Source organism: Panthera pardus, unplaced genomic scaffold, assembly GCF_024362965.1.
Source record: "Panthera pardus isolate Hobbes unplaced genomic scaffold, ASM2436296v1 HiC_scaffold_6, whole genome shotgun sequence".
Lineage (NCBI taxonomy): Eukaryota > Metazoa > Chordata > Mammalia > Carnivora > Felidae > Panthera > Panthera pardus.
In genome coordinates, this window is record NW_026526991.1 from 82,356,076 (window position 1) to 82,380,500 (window position 24,425).

General features: G+C 40.7%; 2 protein-coding genes across 9 annotated transcripts in view; one reads left to right on the forward strand and one right to left on the reverse strand.

Moving 5' to 3' along the window:
• The window catches only part of RASSF8 (Ras association domain family member 8), a 128,987-nt gene extending 123,711 nt beyond the window's left edge, over positions 1-5,276 (reverse strand). Inside the window, exon 1 of the mRNA XM_019452266.2 lies at positions 5,176-5,276. The gene's annotated coding sequence lies outside the window, so the exon portion shown is untranslated. The remainder of the gene's footprint in view (positions 1-5,175) is intronic.
• Positions 5,277-5,661: 385 nt separating this feature from the next.
• Positions 5,662-24,425, forward strand: part of LMNTD1 (lamin tail domain containing 1) — a 443,253-nt gene continuing 424,489 nt past the window's right edge. For 7 of the 8 annotated variants that reach the window (XM_053894898.1, XM_053894899.1, XM_053894897.1 and 4 more), the window contains exon 1: positions 5,664-6,252. The gene's annotated coding sequence lies outside the window, so the exon portion shown is untranslated. Of the gene's footprint in view, positions 6,253-24,425 lie in introns of all 8 variants that reach the window. The other variant, XM_053894905.1, reaches the window with a different exon arrangement.

The following is a 24,425-nucleotide window of genomic DNA, read 5'->3' on the forward strand; positions in this document are numbered from 1 at the left end:
CATATGCATATGCGTGTGTATATGTTAATATATATATTAATATATATATATGGGTAAAAATAACTAGGACTCTCAACCATAACTTTTTTCTCCTCCGTAGTAGTAGTTACTCATGGTGCAAATATCCTGGAGCACAGAGACCTACCTCAAAGACAAATCAAAGGGCATGCCCCTTCCTGGCCCCACATCCAGTATTTTTATACAAGTAAATTCAGGTCTAAATAAATAAAAAGGTAAGGTAATGGGCTGAGCTAGAGAGGGCTTCACTATCTTGCCATGCCTTCATAACTAGAAAAATAAAGGGTAGGGAAATGGAGGAACAACAAAAACAATTTCTTTGAGTGAAGCAAATGTATGGAAAGGTTATGGTTCCTTTTTATGATTTTGACTGGATGAACCACTCACTGTTCTTTTGCGAGAGCACTTAGCCTCAAGCTTGGCATATAATAGGGACTTAAAAATGCTGCTGTAATCTCCCTTACTTCCCCAATCCAAGGGCATCCAGCTTCTTGCAGACAAAAACTGAGTCTAGACCACTTATGAGGTATAACATTTAGGAGACACCCAGAGGTTAAATGCAAACAAATAAATCATGAAAGAACTAGAATCAACTCCTAAATTCTCTGTATACTTTATGACCTAAAGTATAAGCTACAAAATGAAAGAGGAATTAGATTTATACTCTAAGAGTGCAAGGGAAAATTCTAAAAAGAAACTCAAGTCCTAAGAAATAAGTCAAAAGAAATGTGGGTTATTACTTAAGAATTAGAGTAGAAACATTAATACTAAGGACATAAGCACTTTAGAACTATAGTGCATCAAACTAATAATTTGTAGAGAGCAACCACATGACAAAAATACTCAAAGCTTTAAGCCTTCCTTGGCCTTGGAAAGTCATGAGACTTTTTTGGCTAAAAGAAGGAATGCTTTAGTGAGAGAAGGAAAAAGAATTTACAGACCTCTAGGTGGCTCCAATTTTTAAATAACTACTCTGCTACCTTAACTAAATGTTCAAATGATATGTAGTTATTTATGCAAGTCACATCAACAGCTGGAAAGTACTAAACATCCTTAGAACTAGAACTCTCATCTTTCTACTAGTTTTCTCTACCTTCCTTTGAAGTCTGACACTGAGCGATCAATAGCTGCTAACATATTATCCTATGACATGTGTAAAATAATATGAACTACTAAGATTTTTTTCTTTCAGTAATCCTGTGCTGATGAAAAAAAAACGTAATTACTTTAATGATGTACTTAGAAAAAGGATTATCTACAACAGAAAATCACAAGGGTAACACTAATTAAAAGGTGTCTCAATTTATTACTATGAATTTTCCACATAGCCCAAATGCATTAATTTTGCCTCGTATCTGCAAAGGCTGTTTCATATTACACATTTAACACCAGCAATGAAGGAACACAGGAGAGCACCAGTCTGGCTTTTCTGTTATGAAAAGCAGAATGAACAGTGACATAGGAGGCAACCAAGACATAAATATAAAACTGATATTATCTTATTAATTATAACAAGAATCCTTTATTGAGCACCTACTAACTGTACCAGGCACTGAGTATAGACTGGTGAATAAACCGGGTATTACTTAGACCTTGAGGCTAAGAAAGAAACATTAAGTAAATAATATATAAGTTATGATAAACACAAAGAAGGCAAGATGATTGTGCTATGAGGGAGAAAATAAAGAATTTCTAAATGACATGATGCTAAGGATAGGGTCTTCTCAGAGAAGACATTTATAGAGAGGATATTTGAATCCATATCCAAGGATGACAAATTACTCAAGGAGATGGTCCTAAAATAGAAAGACCAATAGCATGAGCAAGAGCCCTGATGTGAGCCTGCTGGAGAACTGAACAATGTGGCTAGCAAGAGACGAAGATTGGGGGTGGGCAGTGGTCAAACCATGCAGGACTTTATAGGTATGTTGAAGATCTCATATTATATCTGGAGAAATAAATGTGTTTTCTTAGAGCTTTGAAGACTTTAAATAGCAAGTGACATTTTTTTTTCTTTTTAGGCTGCTGGTAGGAAAAGAGACTGGAAGGGATACAGAGTACATGCAGAAGGCAATGGGGAAAGATAATGGTGGCCTCAAGTGGAATGGAAACATAGTGGAGGCTGAAAATCAGACAGGTTTGAAAGAGATTTTTCCAGAAAAGTAAATAAAGACTTTGTGACAAACTGGTTGGGGGTGGGGAGGGGAGGTGAGAACAGAAGTGAGAATGAATATTAAACTCCAGCCTTCTGGCCTGAGCCACTTGTTGGATGGAGGGGATGAAAAACACAGGAGAAACAGGCTGAAAGGTTGGGTAATCAAGAGCTCAGTTCTTGAGAAGTGTCAGATATTGTCATGTATTGACTGAGATGTACCAGACACTATGTTAGCTATTCCACTTGTCACAGCATCCCTTTTAGGAACAGTATTCCCATTTTACACAAAGCAAACTGTAGATCATGAGGTTGAAGTAGCATGGCCAAGCTAAATCAGCTCAAAGTGACAAAGTCACTTGCTACCCAAGTCTGGTTGGCTGGCTGTGGGGTAAGCATTCTTTTCACTATACACAGTTCTTGGAAACTATGTCCATACTTCCCATTTTAAAATCTACATGGGGTTGGAGCAAGCTAGCACCCAAGGTGAGTAAACAGGTGATATGTTATTTTTTAAATCCAAGTTCTCAGGGGTGCCTGGGTGGCTCAGTCGGTTGAGCGTCCGACTTCAGCTCAGGTCATGATCTCACAGTCTGTGAGTTTGAGCCCCGCGTTGGGCTCTGTGCTGACAGCTCAGAGCCTGGAGCCTGCTTCGGATTCTGTGTTTCCCTCTCTCTTTCCCCCTCCCCTGCTCATCCTCTGTCTCTGTCTCAAAAATAAATAAGAACATTAAAAAAAAATTAAAAAAATAAATCCAAGTTCTCAGATTTATGATGCATAATGTTTTCCTATCCCCTCTCCACTTCTCCCTGCAGAGTTTTGCAATGTTTTGAACACCAGCAAGATACCTAGGACCTTAATGGTTTACAATAAAGGAGCAAAGCCACTATGCCAGAAATCAATGATAATGAAAAGAGCAACAACACCCAGCAGTGAACAATATTTTTACTCACAAACCATACATGAATCAATATAAGATAGATCAACTAAGAAATTCTGAAAAACTATTTCTCAAAATGGCTAAACCATTCAAGTAAAAAATTAATGCAAGCCACCCAGTACAGAAGGCTACAAAAGGAAGTATTGAGATTCCCATTAAACAATCAAAAACTTAAAAGGATACAATGTTAGGCAAAAAGAAATGATACCATAACTGTAGAATTTAAAATCTGCAATTCCCAAATTTCTCAACCAAATGCCAAATTCAGTAAATGTGCATGCTAAAACCTGAACATTCTTCTTTTTAACTGCTTTTCTCTGCAGCACATTGACACTTTAGCAAACTGAAATGCCTTTCCTATCTGCACAGTCTCATGATTCTCTCCCTCTCTGGGCTGATGTCCCCCTCAGCTATTGAAGCCAGAAATTAGGCTTGATTAATGAACCTAGAAAGAACTCAATGCATTACTAACAATTGTGTCTATTACTGAAAGTACCAGCTTGAGGCTCTTAAAAGGAGAGAAAATGAGGGAGAGATTTTTGAAAGGTCTTATCGCCTACATTACAAATTCTATTTTGTTGAGTCTGATCCTTCAACAGAATAATCAAATTACATTCAGTCTTCTTAAAGCTGGGTATGGTCACACGTAATTTTCATGGTTTTGGGAGATTCCCCATGGAGATAAATAAAAAGTAGCATTAATATGCCCACTAAAAGATAAACACACAAACCACCACCACCCCCCAATGATAGTACTACAGTGTCCTTCTGCCAGATTCTTGTGTCCACCTGCACCTCTCCCTGCAGAGATCTAGCTGGCATTCACTACTGCCTCACCCAGGCAAAGGACGGGATGCTGAAAATACATTAAGAAAAGCTTCCCGTTTTCTAGTCCTTCAAAACAGGATGGCCAACTGCTGACAACCCAAAGATGAAAGAAAAAAAAAAAGAAAGAAAGACGGCGGGGAGAGGGGGGGAGGACTACCTGAGGCCTTCTATCAGAATGAGGGGTTAATCCAATCGGCAGAAAAGCTGAGCTCTATACCTTTTTAAAGGCCCTTTCTAGTGACACAACAGATCTAACGAAGAATTGCTGAGCCACATCATACTGGAAAATTTGTAAATGTTCCTCCTCGCTGTTACCAGGCTGGAAGAATTCTTTTTAATGCAATGCTGTGATGCACTGACACAGCTAACCTGATGGGTTTCACAGCTATGAAATGTGCCCTGCATCTATTTCCCTTCTAAGTCCCTAAAGACCAGGGGCAATGCTGACCCGTAATTACATTCAACGCTTGCTCTGCTCAAGATGCCATTTGATGCTGAAAAAGTAGTGGTTTAGCAACACCAGGCGGCTCTAGGATGCTAAAATAACAACGCCAACACTCAATTACGAACCCAGGTACTCGCTTGTAAGCTCTAGTGCCGCACAAGGAGCCACATACAAAGCTCACGTCCCTTCAGGTTGAAGCTTATGATGCTTTCTGCTATGAACCCTCGCAAAGTTTCTAGTCTGCAAAACGGAATTACTTTTAAAGTCCCCTCGTCTGGACTCGTCTCTCCAGACGGGTTGGCGGCAAGGGGAAATAGGGACGGAGGACGGTTAAGCGTTCAAACAAAATTTTAAAACCTAAAAACCAATCCTGTTTTCAGAGGAGAAAGTAAGCGTTCACCAAACCGTCACCCGGCAAGCGAACATCCGATTTCCATTTGGAGAGAAAAATGTTAAAGAAGCCATACATACATTTCCCTGCCCAACAAAAGTGGCCTCTAAACTCCCCTGCCAAGGACACTGGGAGGAAACAGAGAAGCAGGACACAAGCTTGTACTTCTCAGAGGCGCGTGTGCGCGGCGGGCAGAACGCGCAAAGGCGAACACAACAGGGAAAAGGTGAACCGGAGGAACTGGGAGCCAGTGGCCGCAGGGTAGAACCGGCGAAGAAACCCAAGGTGCAGACGGAGGGGTGAGGGGGCGGGGAAGGGAGAGCCCGAGGCTCCAGGAGGAGAAGGGAGGGATCCTAGACGTTGCCCAGAAATCGCAGCAGCGGAGTAAAGTTAATACTTACTCAGTTTCGCAACTGCGCCGCCCCCGCAGGCCGCCCGCCCAGGCCGGCCGGGGCGCTGAGGACGCGACGGCGTCCGAAGCTCGGCGGCCGCCCAGCTCCTGTCCCGGCCGCGCCGCCCGGCGCGCCTCCCTCCGCCGCACCCGGCGGGCCGCACGCCCCGCACCGGCTGGAGGCCCCGGCTCCCGGCGCGTCCTCTCGGCGCACCTCCCGGCCAGCGCTAGGTGAGTGTGGACGCCCCTGGCTGAGCTGCCGCGGTGTGGGAGCGCGCGGGCAGCGGCTGTGCCGCCCGCAGGAGCCGCCCCCAGCGCCGCCGCCGCTGCCGCGGGCGGTCTAGCGAGGCTCGGCGAGGAGAGGGGCGGCGAGCGTTGTGCCGGACGGTGGAGTTGGCGGCCGGCTCGCTCCCGCGGCCGGTGCCTCTGGGCTGGGGGCCGGGCTGGGGGCCGGGCCGGCTCGGGCACCCGGGCGGCTCCGCCCCTTCGCCGGGCCGCGGGTAGAGCGCGCGAGAGGAGCGGCGCGGGGGCGCCCCCCTCGGCCGGGCGCTCGGGTTACAGCCCCGGCTCTCCGGCTTCCCCGCCCGCGCCTCGCCGGTTCACTCGCGCCGTGAGAGACATTGTAACGGAACTGGGACGCCAGCGCTGCATTGTGGGAGCTTTTAAAGCGGCGGGGAGCGCGGCGCAGCCGCTCGGGCCCACCGGGCCAAGCTCACCCCAGCGCCCCTAGCTCGGCCCCGCCGCCGCTCGCCCCACCACACACCCCCGACCGCCGAGGCCTGTGGACCAGAAAAGCCAGAAATGGTGAGATGACCAGTGCCTACTGACTCTCACAGGAGCAAAATCTTCCAGAGCTCCGGGTGAGACTTGTAAAACTGCCCTCTACGGTCATGTCGGAAAGTAGGAGGCTTATTCTGCAGACGCTTAAAAAAGAAAAAAAGAAAAGAAAACAAAACAAAACCTTCCATCCTCCAAGGACTGGGTTTGAATTGCTTTTCATCTGGAGTGGCAGTGATTCAGCGACCCCCTTCTCAGCGGCAGGCAGTGACAGAGACAGGAGATGAAAAACACAGCGAATGAATCAGACGTGAGTAACCAAGTTTAGAAAGAGCTGGGCTCAGATTCAGAAAACTGCTCCCCCCCCCCCCCGACCCTTAAATACAGCAAATAGTCGAGGAAGAAAACCAGTGCTTTCATCTGGAAATGCAGATATGTATGTGGTTCTCCCTATCCCACCTTTTTTTTTTTTTTTTTTTTTAAATGGCACGCAATTACTCTAGCCACTGGACAAAATTCAGTCTTTGGTCCAGGCTTGTGCTCACACATGCCCACAACTCAGCAACAGCTATTAATTTGGAGGGAGATGGAGTGAAGATAATGGTTGAGATACAAGAAAACATTCCAATTATAAAATGCCCCTTTTAATTCTCCAGACAGTTTTCTTTTTTTTTTTTTAAATCAAAACAAGGATATTAAATTTGAAGCACAACTTGTTACAGCTTCTCTTACCAAAGACCTGATTTGTTTTGTTTTGAGTTTGTGTTTGTAGGTCTTTTGTTTCTTCCTCTTGTTTTTTGACCTTTAGTTATTGCACAGCTCATTAGTTCCTTTGCCTTTGAGGTGAACTGAGGAGAAAGAGAGATCAGTGAGACTCAAATTTGGCTGGTAAACATTTGGAGGATTTGTGGACAAGGAGAGTTCTCTAGGATTCAGATGCAAACCCTGAGGGAATTTTACTTAAGGTGATTCCTTAGGGCATGGATCCTCTTCTCAAGAGGACTTTTCCAGACTTAACGTTAACATTTCCTAAACTCTCATTCCCTTGTCAACCTTTCACTCCACTGAACAACATCAGTCACCCACCTAATTGCCAAATCTAATGGAAAAATTTAATCCGCATTTTGTTATGCCCGTTGTGGCATTTGCCAATTTTGACCTCTTCCTTCCTTGAACTTTCCTCCCCCCACCCTTTTTTGTTGTTGTTGATAGTCCTCCCTTTTTGGTGGAGGTCTTGAAACAGGGGTGAGTGATAGCTGGCAGAAGTGTGGCTATTGTTAAACTAGGATTCAGGATCTTACTGAAGGACATATCTTTTATCTTTCTGTAAGGGGAATGGAAGTAGAAGAAGAACCTTAATCTAGTTTCTGTTGGTCACCAGTAGCGTCCTGACCTCAATTTTATCACACATCCAGAGGTGAACAGTGGACTGGCTTATGACAACCGACTTTCACATGACTAGCATTTAAATCAGGATGAAGTTGACTGTGATAGTATAACCATGACCAATATTTAGGATAAACACTTACTAGGCTCCAGGTACATGATGAAGTATCCCCGCCTCCAAACCAGCGTGTGTCTTACTGATGGTGCCAGAGTCAAGTGAATTTATCTCTGTCCAGTCCTGAATCAACCCAGAAAAATCTCTTCTCTACCTCAACCCCATATGGTTAATACATTTTTTCTTCAGTGTAGAGTGCAATTTGTTTTAAGCTTTCTTAGCTATAATCACATCCCTGTTAAGCTTTCCTGAGATCATACCAAATGTCCTTGACAGGATTTTGTAAACAACCCTTATTTCTGGTTTCTAATATATTCCCCAAAAGTAATCTACCTAGAATCAGTGAGTATTCATGCACCTTAAGCCCTGTGACATAATCAGATTTGACTTTCAGGAATATAATCTGAGAGGGTAGATTCAGAAAAGAGGAGAATCCCAAGAAAGATTTGTGAAGGGGGAGGGGACACCATCTAGAGATATATTACTGTGTATTATTATTTTCCTATTGCTACTAAAAAAGTTACCACAAACTTAGTGGCTAAAATCAAGAATGTGTTATCTTGCAGTTCTGGAGGTCAGAAATTCTAAAGTCAAGGTGTGGGCTGTGTTCCATCTGGAGTCTCTAGGGGAGAATCCATTGCTTTGTTTTTTCTAGTTTGTAGATGCTATCTGATTTCCTTGGCTTGTGGCCTCTTCCTCCGTATTTAAGGCAATAGCATACATATCATCTTCAAATCTGTCTCTCTTCTTGTGACCTCTGCTTCATGGTTAGGGGCTATCTTTTTCTCTAAGGTAGGCAAAGAAAATAGGAATTGATGTAGATACATTTCTAGCCATATATGTTACAAACTGAATTGAACCGGATTATTTGTAGCAAGAGATGAGTGTTTTAATTATTAGTCACAGCATCATAGGGATAACTTATTTGACTGTAAAATTGCTGAAGTGGTGACCCATTAGTCCAGCTAAACCTATATCCGTCCTGGTCACTCGTGTAACTGAAACCCAAGGTGTAAACACACTCAGAAAACCAGGTTCAGATCTGCACTTTCTGGGGGATAATTCCCTTTCTCTGGAAATGCCTGGCAACTCTTTTTTATGGTGTCTAGTAGACTCATATTGCCAAGTTTGAGAAACATGTGTCTAGACCAACATTTCCCAAACTGGCCTACCAGGGAACATCATCCTGTAAGATGGGATGCTGGGAAGACAGTTGCTCCATGCTTGGATAAGGTCCATAGAACACAGTTGTAATTACAGTTTAGGCCAACCAAGAACCTTGTCAGTGGGACAGATCCATCAAGGACAGAGTGTTGGGAAATTCTTTCATGAGGAAGTCTAAGGGAGAAACAAACATTTTGTCACAACAAATAGGTATGTGTGCTGGCAGGAATAAATTATGGGCTTATGATTATAACTTATTTTTTTTTTTTTATTATCTATCCCCACCTTTCCTTCTTTTTCTCCTCTTCTTTCCCTAACTGTGTGTTTCACCCAGACTACTTACAGCTTCATACCTCTCAAATGGTGGCTCAGGACCACTTCTTATTCTTTACCACATCACCTTGAAATTGCCTGTGTACCTTTAAAAATATTTTTTTAATATTTATTTTCTGAGAGACAGAGAGAGAGACAGAGTGTGAGCAGGGGAGGGACAGAGAGAGAGGGAGACACAGAATCTGAAGCAGGCTCCAGGCTCCCAGGTGTCAGCACAGAGCCCAATGTGGGGCTCAAACTCATGAACCGTGAGATGATGACCTGAGCCAAAGTCAGACGTTCAACCGACTGAGCCACCCAGGCGCCCTGAAATTGCCTGTTTACTTTTAGAGCCATTCCTATCCTCCCCTAACGTCACCTCTACCTGCTTTGTAAAGCCAGGGACTGTGTTGTATTTATCACTGTATTCCCCATGCCTGATACAGGGCCTGGCTCAGGCTGGGAGCTCAATTAATATTAGTTGAAATAACAATTAAATGAATGAGTGACAATATAAATGGAACAAACTCCGGGCACCTGGGTGGCTCAGTCAGTTGAGCGTCTGACTTCGGCTCAGGTCAATGTCTCATGGGTTCGTGAGTTCAGGCCCGGCGTCAGGCTCTGTGCTAACAGCTCAGAGCCTGGAGCCTGTTTCAGATTCTGTGTCTCCCTCTCTCTACCCCTTCCCCATTCATGCTCTGTCTCTCCTCTGTCTCTCGAAAATGAATAAACGTTAAAAAAAATTTTTTTAAATAAAAAAAAATGGAACAAACTCATGCCACTTACCTGTTATACTTGTCTTTAATAAACATTTTGAAAAATGTAATAAACTGTGGTATTGTGCCAGGTTCTGAGATTATAAAAATTAATATGACATAATCTCAGCCTTCCATGACCTCACAGTTCATCTAAGAAAACACATACTTAAAAAGAAAATAAGGCAGGTAATACTAGTTGCCTATCTCATTTCCTTTCTTCCTTTTGCTCTTAGTAACAGAAATCTGATTTTGTGCCCAGTGAAAAATTTCATTTCATAACCTTCCTTGCAGAAAGCCATGGTATGTGGATGGGAGGTATTGTATGGAACTCCTTATTTGTGTACCTGGTGGTAAGTTACTAGCAGGGCTGACTCAAGCCCTATGATTGCTTGGAATATGATTGATATAGCTGGAGTTACAGCAGCAATCTTGTGACATCAATACTACCTGGAAGCTCAAAGTCATATGCTAAAATTTGTACAAATGGGGTCATTTATTCAGCCTATCACTATTACTGATAAATTTGGAAGGAAAAGGAAAACAGTCACCTTTTCTCTTCAGTATGTATATATGGAAAGCAAGTAAATATGGTATTCTTTCCCATTCTTAATGAAAAACCTGTATACATACTGAAATAAGGTAAAGATATGTAAATATTGTGATTTATTTGACCAACATAAAGGGGCTTTTTAGAAACAAAGCACAGTTCTCAGAGCTGTAGGAATTTTTAATTTCATGATATTTTCTTCTTAAAAAAAAAAAAAGATTAGTTACCAAGTCATAAACAACCCCTTAAGCAACCCTCCAATAACTTGATGGGGAGGAGAGTGATGACCAGTATATTTTGTTAAGCAATGAAGTACAGTATGGAATTAAAATACAATATAAGCTATAAATGGGAATTGTAACCGGCTATACCAAAAGGAATACATGCAAATATATTCAGAAATAGTATTTAAAATATGATTGGGTCCTATTTATGTAGAAGTTTTTTGAGAGGATAATCCCATAAAAATGAAAAAGTCTTGATATTTTTTTATTATAGGCTAGAAGAATGAATTTAATCAGCTGAGATTAACTTTTGGGGGCTCTCTACAAGAGCCTATATTAGGATCAGTATATTGGGGGAAAACAGTGAATGCAGTACCTGGTGTTATGAGGTTACATCTTTGTAAATACATGAAGTAAAATCTGGTCTGTCTGGACTTCTTTCAACCTGAATACTACTCACCACTCTCCTATACTTGTGCAATACTATAATTGAGGTATATAATGATGACCCTAAAATGACTTCTGAATCATAGCAGAAAGATTAAATTATCTTCTGCTTTGCCTGCATATATTTAATTATATTTTTATTAATTGCAAGCTGGAAATTTGATCTGTTTTATAACACTGCTAGATTAACCAGAACCTGCTAATCTGGGACCCAACCATCCACAATCCAGAACTTATAGTTCATGGGAAGAAAAACCCAACACGTGATTAAAAGTGTGAGATTTATATGATCACAGCAAGAATAATCATTACAAATTAACTTAAAATCATCCAGCCACATTTTTAAGAATTACAACAAGTGTATTGGTTAATAATAAATGCCACATAGCTAATTTTTAAAATAGGTATAAAAATTAATGTTCTATAGTAAGAGAAAAAGTAGAGTATGAATAAATAAGTCTTCAATTTGGATTTGATAGAATGTGGTCTGTTAGTGTCTACAAGAGAGCAGATATTAGGTATAGGCCTAGAAATAGTATAAATTGAGGTTATGTGTCCAGATTTGGTTTAGGGTCCTGTTAAGTTGCTCCTTATTTTATTTTTGGTTTTCCCAGAGATGTATTATTCTGGTGCCAATAAAGGACCTCCAATAAATACATGGAATAAGTATGTATCTGAGGTAGGGTTACATAGTGGAGCCTGAGACAGGGATTCTGGTGCAAGTGAATTATTGGGAGCATGCCTCAGGAGAGGGGATGTGAGGGAGGTTGCATGGTGTGGGGGGAATAAAGCTAAGTAAGGATATGGTCTCAGCTGGAGACCAGCTTCAGCCTGATTCTATGGAGAATTCTAAAGAAGGGATTGTGCCACAGAGTTGGCCACTTGGGGCAGGAAGCTGGCCTTTTGCACCCCATTATCAGTTACTCATTAGCTGAAGGTTGGTGGTAACTCCCAAGGCAAGGCACTTTCTGTTCTCCCAAAGGTAATCTCTGAGAGGAGGGCAACTACTAGCAGCCAACACTTACACAGTAGCTAGGGATGCAAGTACCAGTCCAAGAAGGCGATCTGGGCAGGGCACCAAGAGTATCCACTACATGTCGTATATAGGTTAGAGGCCCAGAACAACCCTTCATGATCCCATAACAACTGAAGCGTACTACTAAAAGCACTACAGAGGTGAAACAACATGTATGACCTTGTTTCTAAAGGAAAAACGTTCAGAGCACAACTAAGGATACAGGGAACATACCTTCTTTCCTGGCATGGGCTCTCCTCTCACTTACCCCTTGTGTCAAGCAGTGGTAGTAATGGTAGCTTCAGGGACTGAGGCAAGGTGCCCAGCAGGGAAGGAACTAAGGATGTTAGGAAAATTTAGGATCAATCCAGAGAGGCTGGGATGGCAGTAGGGGACTCTTGGGTTAAGGCTTATATCTGAGGTCAACTTGCCAGTCTCCCCCTTTCTTTTCTTCCAGTGGTCCCGAAAACATATGTACCTGCTTATCCTTCCTCTATCAATCCTGCTTCTGCCCACCAGGATTTCTATATCCCTTGACCTCCTCCAGAGCCCTACTTAACTTTCTCCAAACAGCTCTTCCACCATTCCTTGTATAACAAACATCCAACTTCAGCTTCTCTGACATTTTTTAATAGTTTGACAGCTAAATACGAGGGTAGGTATGGGGAAAGGGAAATAAAAATCCTTCCCATGCTCTCTCCTTTCTAGATTAGCCCAGTGAGCCAAGCCCAGCATGGGTGCTACAGGTGGGTCTTTGGGAAAAACAAGCCCATGTATTTGATTCACTTGCATTTCAAGGGAGCACCCACAAGCTGTTTTAGGAGGTGCTCGGTGAAGGTTCTGGGATGCAGTGTGGGAGTGTAAGTAGACAACTCCAGAAGAGATACAGGAGTGAGCAGGTGGTACAGGAAGAGGGACAAGGCAGTGCATACTGTTCCTCTAGAAAACTCAGGGACTTCCTTCTCTTCCGTCCTGGCCCTTTATCCCCACTCTTCCCTCTCCTGGCCCTACCTTCCACTGAAGACACCATTTTAGACTAATGAAAGATATGTTGACAACTGAGAATATGTCAGTTTGGAGCAGGAGTAGGAAGATACTGGCTACTATAGGCTCTGAAGGAAAGAAGGAAAATCATAATTTTTTTGCTAATCTGGGAACGGAAGAGACATTACTGGGGTGGAAATAAATGACTCGAAGAACTACTGATTTTGAAATTGTAAATACTCCCACTTTGGCTTGAATCAGAACATTTCCTAATACTAAAAAAAGCTAAGGGTTGGGGTTGGCCTCTGGAAGTACAGTCCATGTAGATGCTGTATGGCACAGTGGAAGGTAGGAGGTGGGGCTGGTTAAGACATCAATGGTATAATCATCCCATGCCTGACATTTTCTAAGAGACACTCTTCCCTTCCTCCTGGAGATCCCAGTCTTCCTGACCTGTATGGGTGGCAAGTCAATCCATTTAAATAAAAGAACTTTAAAAGAACTCTAATGCCCTTTTCTCAGAGATTTTGGAAAGATGGCAAGACAGATCTTAGGTTCAAGTCCTAACTGCTTCTTATTACCTGGGTGACCATAGTCACATTGTTCAGGGTCTTGGACCATAGTTTTCTTATCTCAAAAATAAATAAATAAAAATTTAAAAAAATAAGAGAAGAGGAGAGAATGATAGTAGTAGCACAAAAAGAGTTATTGTGATTAACTAGAATATTTGTGTACAACATTCAGCACAGTGCCTGGTTATGCAAGTGGTGTTATTATCTGCAGGCACTTAGGTGAGAAGGTACTTCCAACAAAGCCAATAACTATAATTTATTGTTTCAGGATACTCTGTGCCAGGCACTGTTCTAAATGCTTCTCATATATTAACTTTTCTTTAATACAACAACTTTATCAGGTAGGTACTATTATTACACCCATTTTGTAGATTAGGAAGTCAAAGCAGAGAGAGATTAAGTAATATACCCAAGATTCCATTGTTGGATAATGGCAGAGCTGGGGTTCAGACCCAGGAAGTATGGCTTCAAAATCTATAGTCTTTACCCGTACAATATGTAATCGAAGAGTGGGCAAGAATTAAAAATAGCAGAGAGAATTAAGCATAGAATTGGCACAAATTCAAGGTGAAAAGATCAGAATGGAATCACAAATTGAGATCTAGGTTAAGCAGGTTCCTTTCATCCAGAATGTGCTGAGGAGAACGGGTGGGGAGTGAGGATTGGGCAGACCCCACAGCATTAAAACCTCCTCATCATGTACTGTTTATCTAGCAAAATAAGTTAGCATACTACTTTAAGATTGATAAGTTTTCAAGTCAATATATAAGCAAACCGGGAAAATAACCCACAGATAACCATGACTAAGGTAACCATGTGCATTTTAAAGGGCATTCCTGGTTGTATGTCTTTTACTAGGTAAAGGACCATCCTAGGAAATGACCCAGTGAGTGCTAGTTCTACTGCTTAAATCAGCTTTGTCACCCTGGGTAAGTCCTTTTACTTTCTGGGACCTCTGTAAGATAGAAGTATGAGCTGCCAATGGTTTTTGGAACCCCAGCATTGACTGGCAGATCTGGCTGCCAAGTGGGAGTCCCCTTTCCCTCTTCTACTGTTCCCTATTTATCCCCCATGTGTGTTTATTGCGAAACACTTCATTCCAGGTGGGACTGCATTGTTCTTATAGCAAGGGCTTACAAAATTACCTCCAATATCACATGTAGCTCTAATATTCTGAATATATGAATCATAAATAATTGATTCCATTGAAAGACAGGAGACATGGCAGAATAGGCTTGTTTCTACTTCTAATAATGACCCAAATAGCAGTTTAAAATCTAGCTAAAAAATCCAGAAAAAAAATTTTAGGTGAGGCTTTAAAATAGATTTGCACCAGAAACATAATATCAAGTCAATATAATTCTATTATATAGTTTTTACTTTGTCCTGTGACTTCACTCTGAGCATTCAATTTATATATCAATTTCTGAGCATTGGTTTTCAAAACAGTCATTGTCCTGTGAGGTCTATGAACCACTAGAGCTTTATAACAAATAAATGAACAAAGAGTAGATACCCTAAGAAGAAATAGCCTCATGTTACTTGTTGCCCTTAAAACTGGGAAGTCCAAGTACTAATAGGGGTCATGACAGCATGTCAAACTGTAGAAAAACTGCACAATAATCCAGTGATTCTAGATGGAAGTAATCAATTCAGCTTTGTAGTTTCAGAGAGTAAAGAAAGGGAAATCTTTTTTCTTCTCCTCAGGGCAGAGACATTTTCTGTTTTCTGTTTTTGTGTTTTAATTTTAGCACCTTATGTTCTCTAGGGAAATGTTGGTTAAAACAAAAACTATGTACTAGAACCCAAGTGTCAGAAATTAATCAAAGATGGAGTAACATGTCAGTCTCTCTTCTCTTGTAATAAGAGTAATCATGATTGTACTGGGGGGGGGGGGGGCTCTTTGTAGGTAAGGGTTCTAGGCCTGTCTGGTCATTTTATGCAGGAGCAAATGAGAGGGTTATTAGGAAAAAAAATCTGGCACAAAAACAGACACTCAGATCAATGGAACAGAATAGAGAACCCAGAAATGGACCCACAAAATATATGGCCAACTAATCTTTGGCAAAGCAGGAAAGAATATCCAGTGGAATGAGAGTCTCTTCAGGGGCTCCTGGGTGGCTCAGTCGGTTAAACGTCTGACTTTGGCTCAGGTCATGATCTCGCGGTTCGTGAGTTCAAGCCCCACGTCGGGCTCTGTGCTGACAGCTCAGAGCCTGGAGCCTGTTTCAGATTCTGTGTCTCCCTCTCTCTCTCTGACCCTCCCCCGTTCATGCTCTGTCTCTCTCTGTCTCAAAAATAAATAAACGTTAAAAAAAAAAAAAAAAGTCTCTTCAGCAAGTGGTACTGGGAAAACTGGACAGTGACATTGCAGAAGAATGAACCTGGACTACTTTCTTACACCATACACAAAAAGAAACTCAAAATGGATGAAAGACCTAAATGTAAGACAGGAAGCCATCAAAATCCTCAAGGAGAAAGCAGGCAAAAACCTCTTTGATCTTTCCGCAGCAATTTCCTACTCAACACATCTCTGGAGGCAAGGGAAACAAAAGCAAAAATGAACTACTGGGACCTCATCAAAGTAAAAAGCTTCTGCACAGCGAAGGAAACAATCAGCAAAACTAAAAGGCAACCGACAGAATGGGAGAAGATATTTGCAAACAACATATTGGATAAAGGGTTAGTATCCAAAATCTATAAAGAACTTATCAAACTCAACACCCAAAGTACAAATAATCCAGTGAAGAAATGGGCAAAAGACATGAGTAGACACTTCTCCAAAGAAGACATCCAGATGGCCAACCGACACATGAAAACATGCTCAACATCACTCATCATCTGGGAAATACAAATCAAAACCACACTGAGATACCACCTGACACCTGTCAGAATGGCTACATGAACAACTCAGGCAACAACAGATGTTGGCCAGGATGCAGAGAAACAGGATCTCTTTTGCACTGCTGGTGGGAGCCAGCCACTCTGGAAAACAGTATGGAGGTTCCTCAAAAAACTAAAAATAGAACTATCTTATGACCCAGCAATTGCACTACTAGATATTTATCCAAGGGATACAGGTATGCTATTTCAAAGGGACACTTGCACCCCCATGTTTATAGCAGCACTATCAACAATAGCGAAAGTATGGAAAGAGCCCAAATGTCCATCGATGGATGAATGGATAAAGAATTTGTGGTATATACATACCACAACTTCTACATATATATATATGTATATATATACGCACATATATATACACACACACACACACATATACAGTGGAGTATCGGCAATCAAAAAGAATGAAATCTTGCCATTTGCAACTACGTGGATGGAACTAGAGGGTATTATGCTAGGCGAAATTAGAGAAAGACAAAAAATCATATGACTTTACTCATATGAGGACTTTAAGATACAAAACAGATGAACACAAGGGAAGGGAAGCAAAAATCATATAAAAACAGGGAGAGGGGGGCACCTGGGTGGCTCAGTTGGTTAAGCGTCCGACTTCAGCTCAGGTCACGATCTCGCGGTCTGTGAGTTCGAGCCCTGCATCAGGCTCTGGGCTGATGGCTCAGAGCCTGGAGCCTGCTTCCAATTCTGTGTCTCCCTCTCTCTCTGCCCGTCCCCTGTTCATGCTCTGTCTCTCTCTGTCCCAAAAATAAATAAACGTTAAAAAAAAAAAAACAGGGAGAGGGACAAAACATAAGAGACTCTTAAGTATGGAGAATAAACAGAGGGTTACTGGAGGGGTTGTGGGAAGGGAGATGGGCTAAATGGGTAAGGGGCATTAAGGAATCTATTCCTGAAATCATTGTTGCGCTATATGCTAACTTGGATGTAAATTTAAAAAATAAATGAAAGAAGAAAAAGGAAAGAAAAAGAAAGGAAAGGAAAGGAAAAAAAAGAAAAGAGAAAAGAAAACAAAAGAAAGATCAAGTGAAAATAAGCAAAACAAGACAAAATGAAATATGGGAGTTATTTTCCAGACCTGGGCAATTAACACCCATTCCAGGGTGCTGTGCAACAAAGGAAACCAGTGGAGACCCTGTGGCATCATCATTCAAAGCAGGTGATTTTAATTAATCACTTCTTTCTAGTAGGCTGAAGTTGGAAAAGGAAGTGGTGATTTGGAAGAGAGACTGTTTTGCACATAACTGTTTTACTGTGAGAGCTCAAAGACATCCTTAGGATATATTTTAGAGATAGTGCAGAATTCACATGAATGATTAAAATTCAAATTTCTAAGATTGAAAGTAGATTATAGATAGATGATTCCCAAATTTAATATAGGCAGGAAAGAAGATGCATTGGGAAGTAACAGGTTTGGAAGACCTTTGAAAGGCTTTAGGTACTGAATTATAATCCTCATAGGCCATGGACAACATCCTGGAGCTCTTTTCTCTGCTTTTAAACCTACTCTCCACCAGACAGTTCAGTAGTTACTATGCAAGTAAGAGGTGCCTGTGTGAGTCTTTTTTATTAGGTATATAAATGCACTTTTCAGAACTCTCTTCAGATACTTGAGTCTGACTGAGTGAGGACAGTTATAAGGTAAGATAGAATATTTGAGAATGAAACATGTTGAAGCCTTCTAATGCTGTTTGTCTGTTTTAACTCATTTTCTTCCTGGCTATCATAACCCCCATTTTGAAGGCAAGAGAACTGAGCACTATAGATGCTTCAGGAAAACTGAGAAGTGTGTGGATCAGCATTAGAATCAGGATGGTGGTGCTGTTTTAGGGCAATTTATTTAATCTGTTTGGGTCTCAGTTTCTGCATGTGTAAAAAGAGATGACCATAATTAATATTTATCAAATAGAGTGGTTGAATGGTTAACTATGTCTGACCTAGCATAGGCTGCAGTTCAAGTTCGCTATTATGCTTAATCTTTCTACTGAAACCAGAAGTTTGGGGTTGGAGGCCTGACTGTACAATGAGATGTTCTCTCACATGATGTCTTATGGTGGGATAAGGACTCAGGTGTGAGACCAGAAACCTAGCCTCTCAAGAGTGGAAAAAAGAAGACCTGATGCCCTGGTGATGAATCAGAAATGAGGACCAGTACCAGCTGCAGATTTTAGCCCCCAGGTGGGTGAATATTAGAAGAAAAGTTTCTTCCTATACTTGTTTTGTTTTTGGTCCATCCTACTGATAAACATCCTTACCGAGAACTTAACTATGGCAAATGAAAATACTGGAAAACCAGGCCTCTGAAATGTCATTGCTTTTCTTTTTTTAAATCAGTCTTTTATTTAAAATCTGAGCCTAGACCTGACGTTATTGTTGTGAGTGAGAGTTCTGTGTGGCAAGGCAGAGGCTGAGCGGGAGGGTAACATTTGAAGGCTTTTCTTAGTGTTGATTTTGAATGCCTGTTTGTCACTTTGTAAAGTTGGCTTAGGGTAGTCAGGTTGAATCGGAAAATCTTAAGAGTCACATGGCAGCTTTTTAAAAACTTTTTAGAGCTGGGCACAGAATTTCATAGACTCACCCCCATCCAAGCAGCCTCTAGCAGAAGAAAGCAGAGCAGCTGTGAGCGATCTGTTCAGAGCAGTATTGCATAGGCATGAAGCAGTGTGCTCCATCTTTAAGTAATTCAAGACTGCCAGTAAAGTTCCCTGTCATGGCACAACTGAAGCTGAAAAAATTTGAATTACAGCCTGTCGAGCTGGAAGGGATTTTAGAGCTCATCTCATCCAATCCCTTCAATTTCCAGGTGAGGAATCAAATCCAGAGATGTCTAGGGACCTGCTCAAGATAATGCAGCTAATTAGGCTCAAAGTTAAGACTCCAGGCAGAATGCAAACAAACATTTTGTATTTAACCTCCCCCCCCCCCCCGCCCCGTCATTTCTGTCCCTTGTTTTGTCAACCTGTATCCCTCTGCAAAATAGTTAATGCAGCAGCAGGCTGGAATAAGAGAAATTTGTGAGCAAAATTGTGCCAGCATGTTTAAGATTGTATTAATATTCTCTGAAACCACAAAAAAACCATTTGATTGAATAGTTTGCAACCAATTTGAGAATCTATGTTTATTTTCAAAGCGTGCTTTCATTTTCAGAAGTTAAAGAAATCTTTGTTCTGTGTTCAGGCTTTAATGGCTGGGCTCCTGATGCCCATGGTGATGGTTCATTGTTGCTGATGCCACTATTAGACCAAGTACTGTTCAAAAACAATTTGAGGCTTGGGCTTTTTGGAAGAGCTCAATGTCATGTCTTTCTGATTATAGTACGTGCAGTTGTCAAGTGAGAGAAACCAGTGTCTCTTGGTGAGTTCTGCAATCAATGGGCTTTGAGCAGTCAATCAGGCTCACAGAGAACAGCCCTTCACTGTATTTAAGACACAGGACTTACCCCAGATCAAGTTGTCTGAAATTGCCTTTTTACTAAAAATCAAGCATCTTCAGAGGTCATACTATAAGCAATAGGGGAAATATTAAGTTGTACCGGAATAGAACAGCTATCCCAAAACAAAACAAATGTGTACTTGAAAGACACAAAGAGGCTTATACTAGGTATATTTGTAAGGGTCCTGTTCAGATGTGTTTTTTCTGCCATGAAGATTCTTCTGGTACACATTTTGGTAGGTTTTCCTTTTCTTGATTTCAAATTATGAACTTTCCTTGTGCCAATTAAAGAAAAATGAAATAGAAGTCAGTTACTCCCTAAATTCCTCTCAGCCTGTGGACATTCTTTTTCCACACTCTGTTGCTTATACACTGCCTCTCCAAACCTGAGACCTTCTTTGCAGTAAGTAAGCAAATTCCTGGAGGTTGGACCAGAGAAAACTCTATCCCAAATTGTTCTCATCCTTCCTCCTGAGAGATCCTGCATATGTCTGTCTTCATTCCTCTTCCTACCCTCAATTTTGTCTTTCCCTCTGCTTACCTCTTTCTTGATGTATTCCTATAGATGTGGAGACATGAGACTTTACCTCCTTTCCCAACTCTCACCTGATTACTTTACAGAACACTGTCCTCCTACACCTGTTTAGTATTTTCTTTCTCCCATTTTCTTCCAAAAATCTACCTGTATGCATGACTGATAAACACATTCATTTTGCTTGAGGTAAACTTTGGAGGAAAATCAAACTAAAGAGCCACTACCAGAACACTTTTGAAAGTTCACTTTGACTTTACATGAAAGTGTTCATTTCCCACTTCCCACCACATCCTTCTCTACTTAAACTTAATTTCCTTATTAAAAATATTTTTAAAAATTATTTTTAGCTAACATTCCATTTTGAGTGCTACAGGGCAGTATTGTCTTCCACTACTTTTCACTACAGATATACCACAGGAGGTAAATGAGCCCCTTTGAAATAATTTTGGAACCTGGCCATTTTTAGAACATTGTTTCTTTGAGAAAATGAATTCCCAGCTTTTAGAACATGATTTATTTTAAGTTGGGTATTTCCTCTGTGTGTTTGATAACAAAAATCTTTTTGATGTGGTAACATAAAATCAGAGGGACCTGCCTTGGTTTTTTTACCTTGTTGAATATTCTCATAATAGAAAAAAAAAATAATGTGCTTGTTATATTCTTTTATGTTTGTGTAACATTCTGGAGGCCTTGCAATGTACAGTGTTGTTTTTTACATAATTTTTAACAATCAGAGAGTCTATGGGGCTGCAGTTGCCTGCCACTTCTGTTCTTCCCCTCTTCCTGGTGGAGAGTCTCCCTTGTAGCTCTGTGTGGCTGTGTGACTGGATACTTGCCAATGGAATATGAGTACAAGTGATTTAAGGAACTTCTACTTTATCTGCTTAAGAGGATATCCCTGGCTGGAGACTCCCTGGCTTTCCCCTGTTTAGTCAGCTGGAATGGCGACGACCAGACCAGCCCCGCAAGCCAACTGTTGATGGCAGAGCTGCTGCCAGCCTTGTTCTCCAACGACTGACTGGAGCAGAGCTGCCCACCAAGCTGGAATGCTTATCTTGCACTGTTAACTGGGAGACAAATAAACTTCATTGTTCTTTGAACCACTGAGTTTGGGGGCTTTCTTTCTTACAGTGGCTTAGCCTACTCTATAATACTACTACAGAAATTATTTTACAAGATGTCTGTTGTAAAGTCTTTTACCTCAGTATAGAGAATAATCAAACTATATAAGCAAAAAATCATTTTCTTCAGAAAACAAAGCTCTAGACATTTTCAACTGTTTTTCCTTTGATTCTGTTAGTGAATTTCTCTATACATTAATATGTTAATAAGGCTAACTTAATCTTCCATTCAGACATAAAAATCTGTTTACCAAAGTCAGATATATTTTCCAAAGAATTGTTATTTGAAAGGAGTAGTGTGTTCTGGCCTTCATTACATCTGTTAAAGGAAAATAAGTAAAAGAATACCCATTTCAGAAGCACATTTCTTTGATATAGTATCCTGTGATAATCCTGTTTTAATTAGGGCCAAATTCTGCTTATGATCAAATGTATTCCTAAAAAACAAGATTCTTCAGGGTTCACTCTGTAATACAATAATGAAAAACAGCCTAAAGTGAGATTAACATCATCAACTTTCCAAATAAATAAATAAATTGGACAGAGGGTAGAATCGCACACACCTGTTCATGGTTTGTTTTTTATACCTACAATTGGTATTATACTAATGGTGCTTCTTTGCTGAATATTTTTGTTTGTGCATTTGGTGGTTTGCTCTGTTTTCCTTACAAAACAATTAATTATAATTTAGGGATTTTTGTAAAGTTCTTCCATCAGAATAGTTGTTAACAAAATAATAGAAAATATGAAAGTTAAAATAAATAGTGCCAAATTGGCCCATGGCTAAAAAACAAACATGTGGACTCTGAATGATGGAAGGGTGAATTCATTTTTCTCAATCCTAAAATTGAAGAGGTAGGAAAAGAGATTACAGAAGAATCTATGATCTCATAAAACTTATAAAAACTCAGTGAGTATTACAGTACTCTTAGTAAAACTCAGAACCCTGAGTTCTGAGAAAATAATATTCAAGAGGATAAAACAGGCATGAGCTATAGGAACATCATCCATTCTCTCTAATAGCAAATGCATCTTGCTTTTTTTTTTTTCAAATACAATACTCAGCTTTAACACTCTGCCAGTACCAAAATTATGATAGTTCTTATGTAGATCTTCATTACATTTATGAAGATTTCTACTTCAGCCTTACACTGACATCTGCAGAACTTTGCTTTAGTAAATATCATTGCCCCTCTTCCATCAGTTCCTGGCTGTCTGACCAAGCTGGGTAGAAACATCATAATGAGCCATCAGACTGACAAAAAAAAAGAACACGTTTTATGGAGTGGTGGGGAGAGGGTGACGGGATGCAGTATAATACGGATTGTAGATCTGAAAAGAACCTTGATAAGTTTTCTATTTCTGTATTGGAAGATATAAACCATACATTCTAGGCAATTGACTGCTGTGTGACAAGGTATGTAGAGGCTTGGTCCAAAAAGTCTGGAGAACTGAGTTCTAATGGTGGCTTTAGTACTACTTAACTCTATGACAATCCAAGCTGGGTCTCAACTTCATTTCTGAAATACTGTATCCATACTTGTTTTCCCCAAGCCCACTCTAAAGGAAGTCTGTACTTGCAGATATTACGCAGCATAAAGCCCTTTAGTTTAAAATAAAAATAAAGACATTTTTAAAGAGGAAATACTGTCAACAATGGGAAAGAGTAGTGTAAGGCTGAGGAGATGTGACTATGGGAATGCCTCTAAAACAGGGGTCAGCAAAGTACAGTCAGAGGGCCAAATCCAGCATGCTGCCTGTCTTTTTAAGAGCTAAGAATGACTTTTCCATTTTTAATTTTTTTAATCCAAAGAAGAGTAATATTGTATAACACATTAAAAAGAGAAGATGATTTTTGATGAGTTGGGAGAGGAAGGAATTGGAATCCTTGAAGGAAGCAAGGAAGGCACAAATAGTGCATGGTATGTCTTCTGGAAGCCAAGCTATGGAGTGAGTTCAAGATGAGTTGGTAAGAGCAGACATGTCAGAGGATAAGGTAAACTGAATAATAAATCAATTCATTGGATATGGTGATTAGAGATCATGGTGGTCTCTAAGAAAGCAATTTTTATTAAACAATGTGGCATTTAATTTTTATTAAACAAGTTTTCAGGAGGTCCAGGAGCAAACAGATTTACCTTGGAAAGGAAACCAAGAAGATAACAATCTGAAGGGGTTGTAAAACCAAGGGAAGTTGACTTTTGTTTGCTTGCTTGTTCATTGTTATTCATAGGAAAGTACTGCAGAGTGTTTGTAGGCCTAACAAAAGCATCTAGGAGAGAGATGAAAAGAGACAGAGACAAGGACGGAATGGAGCAAATGCCAGGAAAAGGAATGGAGGAAAGGCTGAACTGATGACTGAGTTGAATATAGAAAGAGCCAAACTCCCTATGAAGCAATAAGGAAGAAAGAAAAGAGTGGAAGCACAAAGAAAATTTGAAGGAGGAGGCAGAAAAGGATGTAATGACAAGTGGCAAGGTCACCTACATAGAATCAGGGAGCTGGGATTATGATGGGACTTTTCAGGAGGATAAACCAATAACTGTCTTGCATGAAGCTATATAAAGTCCACTGGAGGGTCTGAAAGAACTGCTGAGAAAAAACTATTTGATATGGTTTCATAATCTTTCCCCAAAGTTTGGCAGCTTAGGTATAGAGATGGGAAAGAAAGTTGAGATGATCAGGAGCTGCTATTAATGTGGAAGACTCAAGAAAAGTTAAGGGGTGGAATGAGTGTTCAAGAAGACAGTGTTGAAATAGCTTGTCCTGCAGTCCAGACTGGTAGATCATGGGAAACCAGAAGGAACTTGATCAGCTAGGATTAGAAAAAAAGACTTGAGACAAATAAGACCAAAGTGCCCTTTGTATAAGATAAAGGTGGTACAAAAGATAGCAATCATGAAGATAAAGTCAGAAAGGAGGACACCTATCATTACTACCACCAAATTTAAGATC